Source organism: Hippopotamus amphibius, chromosome 16 (assembly GCF_030028045.1).
Source record: "Hippopotamus amphibius kiboko isolate mHipAmp2 chromosome 16, mHipAmp2.hap2, whole genome shotgun sequence".
Taxonomy (NCBI): domain Eukaryota; kingdom Metazoa; phylum Chordata; class Mammalia; order Artiodactyla; family Hippopotamidae; genus Hippopotamus; species Hippopotamus amphibius.
The window spans coordinates 11,737,667-11,750,882 of NC_080201.1; the positions used below are offsets into that span (position 1 = coordinate 11,737,667).

Below are 13,216 nucleotides of genomic sequence, written 5' to 3' on the forward strand. Positions count from 1 at the left end.
TGGTCCTCCTTGGAGCCTGGTGACCTTGTCACAGCATTGGCTTGTCCACATGGCTCCCGAAACCCCATCTCTTCAGGCAACCCTAAACACCAGCAGAAATCCAAGGCCAAAAAAATCTCTCTTGGCACTGAGCTACTCCACCTCAGAGGAGGCATAAAGCCAGCTCAACCAACTAGATTGAAACCTGAAGAAAGCGAGAGGCCTCCAATGCAAGACATGGATGTGAAAAATAGCTTGCCTGGAAAAGTCCACCATACAGGGAACTTGGAGATGTTGAAAGGACGTGATGTTGTGCAAAAATGAATGGTGATCCTGAATCACGTGACTGGGTAGAAATATAAGCTTTCTTGTGAGTCATCCTTTGATCGTGAATATTGAAGATTCCTGAGTAGGAAGGAGGAGAAGCATATCTCATGATTGTTCTTTTAGTAAAGTGAAAGGAGGAATTGGGTGAGGTAGAGAGTTGAGGGTGGTAATGGAAGGTGGTGGGAGAAGGAGGAGGTGGCTACGTGTCACTTACTAATGATGCTGAAGCAGAACCTGAAGCCTGAATTCCAGGAGGATGAGAGAATGCTGTGCTTTCATGGGCCTGTTCTTTGTGAAGCAAAGTATGTAAAGTTTGCCATAAAGGATAAACAGTGAAATACTTTATACACTAAAGGGGTTGGAATAAAATTTGGGATGACTATGTTCCAGAAAGCAGAGTACTCAAATACCTGGACACCAATCTGCAGAAACAAGGAGGACTTCAGAAATCCAATCAGGAGAAGCATGCAGAGGGGGAGATGAGAGGGGCTGCCCCTGGAAAGAAGACTTCAGGTCTACAACAGAAAAATGTTGAAGTGAAAACAAAAAGAACAAACAGAAAATACCTGGAAATGGAGATGGTGGCAGCACCAGTGAGACACCTCAGCCTCCTCATAAGAAAAGGGCCCTAGTAGATCCTACTGTTGAAAATGAGGAAACATTCGTGAACAGAGCTGCAGTTAGTAAAGATTCCTGAAGAACTAAAACCATGGCTTGTTGATGACTAGGACTTAATTACCTGGGGAAAACAGCTCTTTTATCTTCCTATCAAGATGACTGTGGATTCCATTCTAGAGGACTAAGCAAATTACAAGAAATCTTGAGGAAACACAGATAAGAAGGAGTATGCTGGGACTTCCCTGGTAGTGCAGTGGTTAAGAATCTGCCTACCAATGAAAGGGATAAGGGTTCAATCCCTGGTCCGGGATGAGCCCACATGCCACTGAGCAACTAAGCTGGTGAAGCACAACTACTGAAGCCTGCATGCCTAGAGCCTGTGCTCTGCAACAAGAGAAGCCACCACAGTGAGAAGCCCACACATGGCAATGAAGAGTAGCCCCCCTGCTCTCCGCAACTAAAGAAATCCCATGTGCAGCAACAAAGACCCAAAGCAGCCAATAAATAAATAAATTGAAATAAAAAATAAATTTCAAAAAAGGAGAATGCTGCTAGTGAAGTTGTAGCAGGGATAAAAGAATACTTCAATGTAAAAGTGGGCACTTAGCTACTCTACAAATTTGAGACCACAGTACGCTAAAGTCCTTGAAGATCACCCTCATGTGCCCATACCCCAGGTGAATGGAGCTCCACATCCACTGAGATTATTTGTACGAACTGGAGCAATGTTGGCCTATACCCCTCTGGGGGAGAAGGGCCTCGCTTTATTACTGAGTTATCGTCATGATTTCCTAAAATACCTGGCAAAGAACTCTGCAACTTTGTTTAGTGCCAGCGATTACAAAGTGGCTCCTTCTGAGTACCATTGGAAAGCTGTGTGATGTGCTCATACTCATTTATGTTTGGGTATCTGTAAATACATTTTTGTTTCTTAAAAAAAAAAAAAAAAAAAAAAAAAAAAATATACTGTTCCATAGTAAGTCTCAATAAATTTACAAGAACTGAAGCAATTCCATGTGCATCTCTGACCAGGGGAATTAAGTTAGAAACAAGTAACAAAAGTATAATTAGAAAATCTCCCAATATTTGAGCCAAAGTTAATGTTACAATGTAATTTTTAAATCAGTCAAATGGAAAGATATCAAGCATGACTTTATTGAAACTTCTGGGATGCTTGTAATTATTCTATGATGGAAATTTATAGCCTTAAGGCATATTTAGAAAAAAAATTAATGCTGATACTCCATGATCTAAGCATCCATCTCAGTAAGTTATTCAATGAAAATAAGATAATAGAAAAAAAAGAAATTAATGAAACACAAAGCAGAGCACACAAAGAAAAAATGTTAACCACAATGTGTGAAAAATAATAGTTTAATAAAATAAATAATTTAATAAACCTGTCAACTCCATGGGAAGATTTTGAAGAGAAACACAAAGAGTAAAATCCAAACAAACAATATCAGGAATGAAAACTACAAAAAGATGTAAAATTATATGAACAACTTTACATAAATTTAGATTAAATGATGAACAGATTTCTAGAGAAGCACAAATTAGTAAATCTGGCATAAGAAGAAACAAAATCTGAGTAATGTGTATCTATTAAGAATTGTAGCACAAATGAAAATTCTCAGAGAAAACTTCGGGCTGAGATGATTTTATAATTGAATTTCTCCATGTATTTAAGAAATAATTAACATTGATCTTATTTTTAAAACTATTCTACAGAAATAGAAAAAAAAAAGGAAATTCTCAACTTATTTTATAAGACCAGCATAACTATCATACTAAAAATCTGGCAAAAACATAAACATACCTACAAAATTCTATACAAAATATTAGCAAAAATAACCCAGAAATATATATGACTTGGGTTAATTCCAGGAATGAACAATTGGTCTTAACATCTGAAAATAAATCATACAATTCATCACATTAACAGAATAAAGGATAAAAATGTATGTTCACCTTGATAGTGTCAAAGAAAGCATATAAAATTTAACATTCTTTCATGTTTTCATGAGAAAACTTGTTATATACTAATAGAAGTCTTCCTTAACTATCCAAAAAAATACCTTACATCAAAAAATCATATTCAGTAGTGCAGCCAATGTGGAGAGCAGTATGAAGGTTTCTCAAAAAACTAAAAATGGAATTACCATATGACTCAGCAATTCCACTCCTGGGTATAAAACAAAAACACAATTTTGAAAAGATACATGCATCCCAATGTTCACAGCAGCACTATTTACAATTGCCAAGATATGGAAGCAACCTAAGTGTCCATCAAAAAGAAGATGTGGTACATATAGCTACAATACTACTCAGCCATAAAAAAAGAATGAAATTGTGCCATTTGCAACAACATGGATGGACTTGGAGGGTATTATGCTTAGTGAAATAAGTCAGACAGAGAAAGACAAATACTGTAGGATGTCACTTATATGTGAAATTTAAAAAATAAAACAAACTAGTGAATAAAATAAAAAACAAACAGACTCACAGATTTAGAACAAATTAGTAGTTACCAGTGGAGAGAGGGAAGGGAGGAGGGTCAAGATAGTGGTAGAGAATTAAGAGGTACAAATTATTAAGTATAAAATAAGCTACACAGATATACTGTACAACACAGGGAATATAGCCAATATTTTGTACTAACTATAAGTGGTGTACAACCTTTAAAAGTGAATCACTGTATTGTACACTTGTAAATTATATAATATATAATTATATCTAACATATTAGATATAATGTTAATAATTTATATTAACTACACTTCAATTTTTTAAAATTCTGTAATAAAACTCCTTGTATACAAAAAAAAAAAAGGAAATGGCCAGTATGGTGATGGATGGTAAAATCAAACAAACAAAAGCAGCAGCAGCAAATATATGCCTAATATACAAGGATTAAAATCAATTAAAAAGTATTTGTTGAATGTTTTCAATGTGTTCATCTCTATACACAAAACTGTATGCGGAATATTCATTTGGTTCTGTTTTGTATTTTTTGAATTATTTCATCAAAATAATTCCACAAATCCATTTAAACAGCTTCTGAAATTTGTATATAGATAAGACTTTTTACACAATAAAGTCAGAGTAAGTGCTAAAAAAAAAAAAAAAAGTAAACAGCCAAGAATCTTTCCTAACTTCTCAAATGAGGATAACTTGTGGTCAATATACACATGAGAAAGTGTTCAGTCTCCTTAATCACCATAAAATGTAAACGAATTCCACAGTAATTTACAACTGCAAGTACATCAATATGACTGAAATTTAAAAGACTGCAATCACCAAGCACAAACAAGGATAAGGAGAATCTGGAACTCTCATCATTTCCACTTTGGAAAACTGTTTGGCACTCTCCACTAAAGATGGGCATGCACATACACTATCACCCCCCTCCCCTCAACAATCACAAATCTAAATATAAACCCAAAATACAGGCATACATATATTGGCTGAAAGGTTTGCATATCTACATAATAATAGCATTCTTTGAATAGCTGCAAGCCACAAAGAATGCAAATGTCAATAAAGATTAGAAGAATTCATAAAAATAAATAACTATTTCTAAAACAGAATGGAACAACAACATATACATAACTTTGAATGAAAGAAACAAGACATGAAATAGTACATACTGTATGATTCCATTCAGGCAAAAATAATCTAAAAGTGAAAGACGTTGTTTCCTCTGGAGGAGGTAGGCAGTAAAATGAGGGGACATAAGGTTAAAATTAAAACATAATGTCAGAATTAATCACAAAAGAAACCAGAGGATAATTAATGTTAGGACTTTGTACTAGAAAGTAAATCAAATTTCTTGACTCATTCTTTAACTGATTTAAGTAAAGTTTTAAAAACTCTTTGAAAGATCAAATTATTACTATGAAGTGAAATATTACATATTAAATGCAAAATGAATAAACTGGAGTATTAATTCAATGTATCCACAGGGTATCCTGGATTAAATGAGAAAATCTCAATTATAGAATTTTACTATTAAGAATAGAAAGCGTGCATGCCTGATGGACTGTATTTTTGCATTAATAAACTTAGACTACTTTGCCTTAAAATCAACTGGAAGTACCAGCAACCCCTCAAAGAATTTTAACCCCAATTAAATGTTTTATCTTTTCCCCAAAGCTGCTTGTGCTTCTCTGTTCCTAGTTGCTGTAAATGACAGCCTAGTTTTTCAAATCATTTACATTTAATACCTCAGTACTACCCTTGACTCTCCCCTCTTTCTTCCATTGATCCTTTCGCCTTATTAGTTTTCACATATATCACAGCCTTACATTCCAGTGATCAACCTCTCATTCAAGCCCACAATTACTCTCTCCTAGAATATTGCAAATATTCTTTCTGCTTCTAGTCTCTGGATGTCAGTCAGGGATATACAAAACTAGTAGGTTAGTCTTTTTATGAGCAGCACTAATCATGTTATTTTTCATTTCAAAACTCTTAATTGTATTCCTGTTATCTAGAGAATGAACCCTTGTATCCTTAGGTTGACTTCCAAGGCCATCCAAAATTTAGCCCCAAACTAATTTCCAACAAGCATGCTATATTCCAGTAATGCAGCAGAAATTACATTCACCTTACTTTCCTCCTGTTTCTTTGATTGTGCTACTCCCATTGTCAAGAATGATTGTTTCCTGTTTTTCACAATTCTAAATTCTCTACAACCTTTAAAACTCAATTTGCCATGATTCAGTTATGTATATACATGTAATTTACTCTTTTACAAATTCTTTTCCCATTTAGGTTGTTACAGAATATTGAGCAGAGTTTCCTGTGCTATATATAGAAGGTCCTTGTTGGTTACTTATTTTTTTAAAAAGTGGTGTACATATGTCAATCCCAAACTCCCAATTTAAATTGATCAGGTATGAGAATCACCTGATGAGCTTTTAAAATTAACCAATACTAGGGTCACATCTGCTGAGGCTCTAAGAGGGCACAGCTGGAGTTACAAAAGGCTATGACTCTTAAAAGAAAGTCCCCCCTAGTGGTGGTAAACACCAGCCAGGATTATTTTGTGGGGACTTGATGCACTAAAATCTGTGGGCACAGAGGTTGGCAGGACTAAGCAGCAAACTAGGGTTAAATCATATCAGACTCCCCACGTATGTAAACAACCATGATTCCAAATTGAAGATTAAGGCAAGAGCAAATGCTCTGATACGGTCACACACTGACTATGCTATAGATCACATTTATTAACTCAGCAGAAATTACTAAAGAATAAAAAAAAAAAAAAAGCAGTACATTGAAGAAAACTGAGCCAATTCTGGAGAAAACATTTTGAAGAAGGAAAGAGCACAGTTCTGAAAACATCATAGGAAAATTATAAATATTAAAATTGCAGAGCTTCCCTGGTGGCGCAGTGGTTAAGAATCCACCAGCCAATGCAGGGGACACAGGTTCGAGCCCTGGTCCAGGAAGATTTCACATGTGTGGCACAACTAAGCCCGTGAGCCATAACTATTGAGCCCATGTGCCACAACTACTGAAGCCCGTGTGCCTAGAACCTGTACTCCGCAACAAGAAGCCACTGCAATGAGAAGCCTGCGCACCTCATCAAAGAGTAGCCCCCACTCGCTGCAACTAGAAAAAGTCCATGAGCAGCAACGAAGACCCAACGCAACCAATAAATAAATAAATAAACAAATAAATTTTAAAAATAAAATAAAATAAAATTGCAGAGAAAACACTGGAAAAAGTCAGAACAAAGCAAACAAGCAAAAGCAAAAAGATATTTTACAGGAATATCTGTAAAATCTTTTTCATGAATGTAGACAGATTTCCAGTTTCGGTCTAAGGTGCAGAAAGCTGGTAAGAACATCACTCCCACCCTAATGACAAGAAAATGCAGGATAATGTACAAAATTATAATGTCTCTTGGACACATCAAAAAGCTGTGGTAATAGAACAACAAACTACTCTAATATCAAAGGAGAGACAAGGCGTGAGCACTGTTGTAATAGCTGCAACAGGAGGAAGATGAGATCTTCATACAGGAGGATTAAAGGGGCTCAAGTAAATTTTAGTGCATTGTTGAAGGCCCAGAGTGAGCAACCATAAGAGAACAGAAACCCGAAGAGTTGCTGACACACAGCACTTTGCACCCACTTAGAGACTCCTGTCCATGAACTCATCAGGTACATAGCACTCACCAGGTATGTAAGACAAAGAGCAGCGGAAGAGAGGAAAACAGGAGAAAGCCTCGGCTGGTGTTGCAGGCCAAGAGGATGGCAGAGGCAGCCCCTGGGGAAAAACACAAAGTACCACCTGGTGCCTTCTCTTCTAGGTAAAAAGGTTTAAGCCGTCAGGGAAAGGGCCACAAATGCTATGCCTGAGGGCAGAGCAAAAGATCCATTGTGGCTGTGTAAATTGGAAAAAGGGAAAATAAAAATCCCCCTAAGGAATGAGTAGGAAGCATCCTGCACTCAGTCCATTAGATGTTTCCTAATATAGGGGCAGTGGCAGGATCATTGAGAAAACCCCACCCCTGAGAATCTGGGACTAAGGATCTGCATAAAACTAAGCTGGCCCAGAAAAATGGAGACTCCCCTTGCCTCCTGAAAGAGGCTAGCTAGCATGCACCAGTAACAATCAAAAGCAATTTACCACTCAGGGTTACAGTATTTCTATATTACAATATATCTGAGTTACAATACATCTATATTACACTATGGAGTAGTGTGATATCCATTATTTAGATAACTAATTAGATAACTAAATAGGAATGATGCATGTCACACTATGACTGATAGACAGAAATACAAATTTGTATCACAGAAAGTATCTTAGAGGCAAATACAGGGAGCTATAAACATTCACTACTTCAGGGAGTGTGTTCTGGGGAGAGGTGAGCAAAGAGTTTTAACTCATTATTTCATTCATCACTACAGTATCTAAATTATTATTATTTCAGTAAACTTCTATTTCAAGTATCTTGTAAAACCTAAAATTACTATACTGATTTTGGTAAAAGTGCAGGAAAGGTACTACTCTCAAGAACTACTGGTAAATTTTTAGATCAATATAACCTTTTTGGAAAACAGTTTGATAAAGACATCCAGGGTACCTAAAATGTTAATATTTCTCTTTTGGGGGGCATAAATTTTAATCATGGACATATATCCTAAGAAAGTAATCCAAAACATGGAAAAGATGTGTGCAAATATATTTAACAAAGTGCTCTGCTGAATTTTTTTAATGTAACTACAATTTTCAACTCTAGAATAGTTCCATTTTAGGCACTTGCACTTAATGGACATAATATAGTCATTAGAAATTATTGCTCAAAAGGCTACACAGCAACGTGGATAATGAATGTAACATAATTATGTTAATTGTAAAGTGCAGATTAAAAGAGACAATGCTCTAAAATTGTGCATAGGCAAAGGACCAAACTTAGTAAATCTGTGTCCTGGAAAATTTACCACTCTAAGTTTTAGTCTTCATATCTATAAAATTAATGTAATAACACACGTTACAGATTTTTCACTAGAACTGAATGAAAAAATAACTAGAATGTACACATTAGCTGAATGCTTAATAAATATTACTTTTTAGTATTATTATTACATAATATATAAATGGATTTTATATAGACAAACATACAGATGTAAATGATATTAGAAAGAACCAAACTAATGAATATAGACATGTTTTTTGCCTATACTGTTGGAATTTTTTCTTTTTCTAGATCTTTCCTTTTTTTTTCATAGTGTGGATTGTGTTACCTTCATAATTCAAAAAGTTATTTTATTGGCTAGTGTAATTTTCCTTCATAGTTGAAAATTTTCTGCTTAGCACACATCTACTCAATCTGGAACTGCTGTCCATATTTGGAATTTTCCTTCAATGTCCTTTCAGACACCTAACTTGGGGAGGAATAAAATTTTTTCATATATTCTGTATATATTTGAACCTTAGTTTCCTATAAAAGTGCCTCTCTTAGATAAAATTCTCTTTTGCTGGAATACTTAAGGCTTTTAGAAAAAAGCTATACATTCAATGAACACATCCACACGTACGAACTTCATCTGGGGAAACCCACGCTCCAGTCATCTAGAAATTGATAGAAAGACTCCATCAAGTGCAACTGCGGACCCCGCTCCTAAGGGAGGGACTTAGCTTGTTTTGGAGCCAAAGATTTGTGGGACCAAATCCCTGACACACAAGTGATTGATGACATTGCCCTAGATCTAGGGAGGGTGACTTTATTCAAATATATCCCTGGACTGCTGACAACACCCCAATCTACACCGTTCCAAATGAAGGCTTGAAGAAGCAATTTTCAGGTGAACTGAAGAAGAAAATCATATGTTTGCACCGAGGGAGGTAGCAAATTTATGAAAACAATATGGGTGAAATGACAGGTTTGTAGGATGATTTTGGTTCATCTGCATGTGAACTCTCACTTGGCAGGAACTGTGAGGACAAAGTGAGAAGAGAAAAGTAAAAATTCAATTCTTACCCATAAAGCTGAAACTACTGTAAACAGCAGATAGAAATTTGGAATTGAGTGGTACGTGGATGGGTGTGTATATTTTCTCCCCAAAAACAAATTAAGGAGAAAAAAATTACTTTGTTTTTCCTTGTGTTCAAAACTGACACTGAAGAAACTGTCGCTAATAATGTGTGGCTGCAGTTTTGAAATATTGGGTTGGCCAAAAAGTTCATCTGGGTTATTCCGTAAGATATCACAGAAAAACCTGAACAAACTTTTTGGCCAACCCAATAAGCACCTACAAAAGTCTTACCTGATAAAAATAAACTTACGTGTTGACTTTTGAACATCAAAACCATTTCATCAGATAAGATGAATTACTAGTGATTTTTACAAAAATGATTTCAGCTAACAATATATTCTAATATATAGGCAGTCTGTTTCTTTGGGTCCTTCTCTTTGTACCTGGGCATTCAAAAATTTAGGATTAGAGTAACAATAAAGCTATCCTATCTGTAATTTCTGGCAATGCTATTTCTGTAGTCCATGGCTACCATCCTCTCTCTCCCTTAAAAACCATTCTGTAAATGTGCCACTTATATTAAACCTTTCAGTGGTACTGCAGCATTTCTTATGACTGAATTTTTGCAAGCGTGCTTCCACTATATAGCAAGAACTTAATCTAGTCTTTCTACACATACATTCCAACCAGCAAAGCTCAGTTACAGGAGAGTATTTGGTCCTATAATCTTCTTACAGAACTTGTAGTTCAGTCAGGTTGACAGTATGCAGTGTGGATGAAGGAGTAGGTAGAAGATTCTTTTGTAGTCTGCCCCACCATTTTAAGGGCAATGTAGCAGTAACTTAAAACCAATACTACTGAAAATTTTCCCTATTTGGCCTTGTGATTCCATTTCTATTTATTTATACAAAAGTCCACATATCGTACAGAGATGGGTTTAAACAGGTTCATAGTAGATATGTTCAACACAGTGAACATGGAGGTATTCCAAATGTCTGTTAATTGGGAAGCAGATAAATATGTGATTATTCTACCAAACATTCTCTGAAATACTATTCAGTCTTTAAGAAAAATAGGCTCATGTGCCTGACACTGAAAAATCTGTAAGATTTAACTTGAGCAAATTGTGTGGTAAAATATGTACGTTCTAACAGTTGTGTAAAAATAAGTACATCGCTATGTGTTTCTTTGAGCGCAAGTTTAAATGGATAGAAAAATGTCAGAGTGCACACCAAGTTAACAGTGGTAGAGATTACCCCAGGAAGTGGGGTGGAACAGACAAATGCGCATGTTTGTGTGTGCATGTCTGTGCATGTGTGTACATGTGAGAACTCTTTATCCTATGTTTTTCCATTTTGTTTATTTTCTTCAGTGGGAGTATATTCCTTTAATTTTTGTGTATTTGGAAATAAAATGTTATATGTTTGGAATGAGACACTTTATATACACAAGAAACTATGAAAAAACAATATATAACAAAGAACAACGACACCAAACAAACAGAATGTGAACAATTACTGGGCTAACATTGTTACAGGTTTTCAGAGAGTAAAGAGTTCATTTACAGTGGAAGAAATACTTCCTAAGGTCAAAAGTATAAGGAAATTGGAAATAATTCAAAACTAAATAGAAACAATAAAAATTCCTAATAGCTACCTAATATCTAGCACAGTGCCTGGCACATGGTAGCTATCCACTAACCATCTGTTAAATGCCAGTAATTGTCAGGAGATCCTGAAGAGATTGCATCTCTGCAGCAGAGTTCTTGTGTTTGCCAAATAAACTGGTTTTCCTAGATTACTATAAAGATCCCATTAAAGTACAACAATCTTCACTGATGAATTGTATCATTTCTATGACAATATACTACATTCTGAATGTATAAGAGATTTTCTGTGACTTTCCATTTTTTAAAAAAAATCCATTCCATGGTCTGCAGAAGTAGAGATAAAGGAGTTTGAGTTCTTGTAATATTTAATTTACAAAAATCTGACCAATGTATGTATGCCTCCTATGGACAAGGTATGTAATTTCACTGACAAGGCATCCATTTCAGGCCTGCAAACTTAAAAAACAATTCTCACAGCTACCACCAGACGTAGGCCTAGGGATTACCACTCTAGAACTGATTCTAGTTTTAATAAGGCAAACAATCACAGTATGTTAGTATTAAACTTAAAAACCAATATTTGTCTACATTAAAATATTAAGAGAAAGGAATGCTTCCCAGAAGAAAAATGTTTCTTTGAAAACAGACTGGATATAAAGAACATAGCAATAAATATTGAAGGGGGTGTTAGGATCATATTGAGAATCTGTGAAATGAAAGCAAGATGCTATACAAGGTAATTGCTAAATTTGTGAATTGTAACTGATTTTTTTCCCAAGTAGAAATAAGTTGTAACTTCAAGAAAAGAAATACATGTACTTTGCTTTTTAAAAAAAAACATAAATTTGAGAAAAAATAAACAAATGAAAGTAGAAATTACACTAAAATACATAATCCCACCATCCACAGCAGATAACCACTGCTAACATTTTTTTTTTTTTTTTTTTTTTTAAGAGAAAGATGGGACCCAGGGACTCAAGACCTCTAGGATCAAGAGCCAACTGCTAACATTTTGTTTGATATCCTTCCAATAATTTTTTCCCAAAGCACACACATACACTTTACATGATTGAATTTATACTATTTTATAATCTTCTCTTTCACTTTAAAATATAGCATAATACACATATTCACTATTGATACTATGTATAAAATAGACAACTAATGAGAACATACCGTATATCATAGGGAACTCTACTTAATACACTGTGGTGACCTAAATGAGAAGGAAATCTAAAAAAGAGGGGATATATGTATAGCTAATTCATTTTGTTGTACAGTAGAAAGTAACACAACATTGTAAAGCAACTACACCCCAATAAAAATTAACTTCAAAAATAAAATAATTACAAAGATGAAAAAGTATAGCATTATAAAAATAACATAACCTATATCATAATATCATAATTTTCTATTGGTGAATGCTTAAATTCTCTCCAACTTTTCACTAGTGAAATATGTTACAATGAAATATCTAGAAAACATGTTTTTACAATTGTTCTAAATTCCAAGTTAAGAATCTGAAAAACAGGGACTTCCTAGGTGGCACAGTGGTTAAGAATCTGCCCACCAATGCAGGGTACACAGGTTTGATCCCTGCTGCAGGGAGATCCCACATGTGGTGGAGCAACTAAGCCCGTGTGCCATAACTACTGAGCCTGCACTCTGGAGCCCGTGAGCCACAACTGTTGAACCCACATGCCACAACTACCGAAGCCTGCATGCCTAGAGCCCGTGTTCCGCAACAAGCGAAGCCACTGCAATGAGACGCCTGCACACCACAACGAAGAGTCGCTCCTGCTCTCCACAACTAGAGAAAGCCTGTGCACAGCAACAAAGACCCAACACAGCCAATAAATAAACTAATTTAAAAAAAAAAAACAGGAAAAAATTAAGAACAAAAAAAATAAAGAGTTTCAAGGGTAACTAAAATAAGAATGCTTACAAATGTGTAAATGAAACACATATTCCCAGGGTAATAAAACACACCATGTAAGAGGGAAATAAAACAGCTGATAAAGGAAAAATGAAAATTTCAAAGCAATGAATTCATGGAAAATTGATTTGCAGTGTGTGAAGACATATCTTTGCTTTATTTGGTGAAGAAAGATTAAAACCATAACTGTGTAATCATATTCTGTAATTAAAAATCATTTAATGTCAAATGAATTTGGGTGAAGGCATCTTGT

General features: G+C 35.2%; 1 pseudogene; it reads left to right on the forward strand.

The window, feature by feature from the left end:
- Positions 1 to 522: 522 nt before the first annotated feature.
- LOC130839073 (mortality factor 4-like protein 1) lies at positions 523 to 1,805 on the forward strand (annotated as a pseudogene).
- Positions 1,806 to 13,216: the final 11,411 nt, after the last annotated feature.